The sequence below is a fragment of the Echinops telfairi genome, unplaced genomic scaffold (genome assembly GCF_000313985.2).
Source record: "Echinops telfairi isolate 266 unplaced genomic scaffold, ASM31398v2 ScPeMD7_7420;HRSCAF=8458, whole genome shotgun sequence".
In the NCBI taxonomy this organism is placed as follows: domain Eukaryota; kingdom Metazoa; phylum Chordata; class Mammalia; order Afrosoricida; family Tenrecidae; genus Echinops; species Echinops telfairi.
This window is the reverse complement of record NW_022111320.1, coordinates 53,838,869-53,839,414: the sequence shown is the minus strand read 5'-3', so window position 1 is coordinate 53,839,414 and position 546 is coordinate 53,838,869.

Sequence of the window (546 nt, the reverse complement as noted above, 5' to 3'; positions counted from 1 at the left end):
GTCAGCTCGCGGTGTCCGGCCTGTGAAGCGGGGTCGCCGAGCGTGTTGGCTTCCAGCGCGGGGCCCAGAACCTGCGCCCTCGGGGGCGTCCCCAGAACCCCCACCCTGGGTGCCCGGCCGAGTCAGACACAGGTGCAAACCGGGAGCCCTTCGATGTGGTACTCTGCCACTTTATTCCTCCAACGCTGCCTCTGCCCCCAGGACAGCTGCCTGCCGTGCTCCCCAAAACACCGACGACCCCCTCCGTCAGCTGGCATCGAGGGCCCTCCCACTCTCGCCACTTCTTGGCCCTGCAGACAAAACAAACGGGGCGCTGGAACTGGTGTGCGAGCAATCGCCCTCGTTTACCGTGTACACCAGGGCCCTCATCCCAACAGGCACCTCACCCTCTTTTTCTTCGTTTAGCAGTTTTATTGGCACATAATTTACATGTATTACAATTCAATCATTCAGTCATATTAAGAACTGTGTAATTATCACCACATTGATTCTAGTGGATCCCCCCCACACCCCGTGGTTAAATTGCCTTTAAAATTAGTTGTTCAA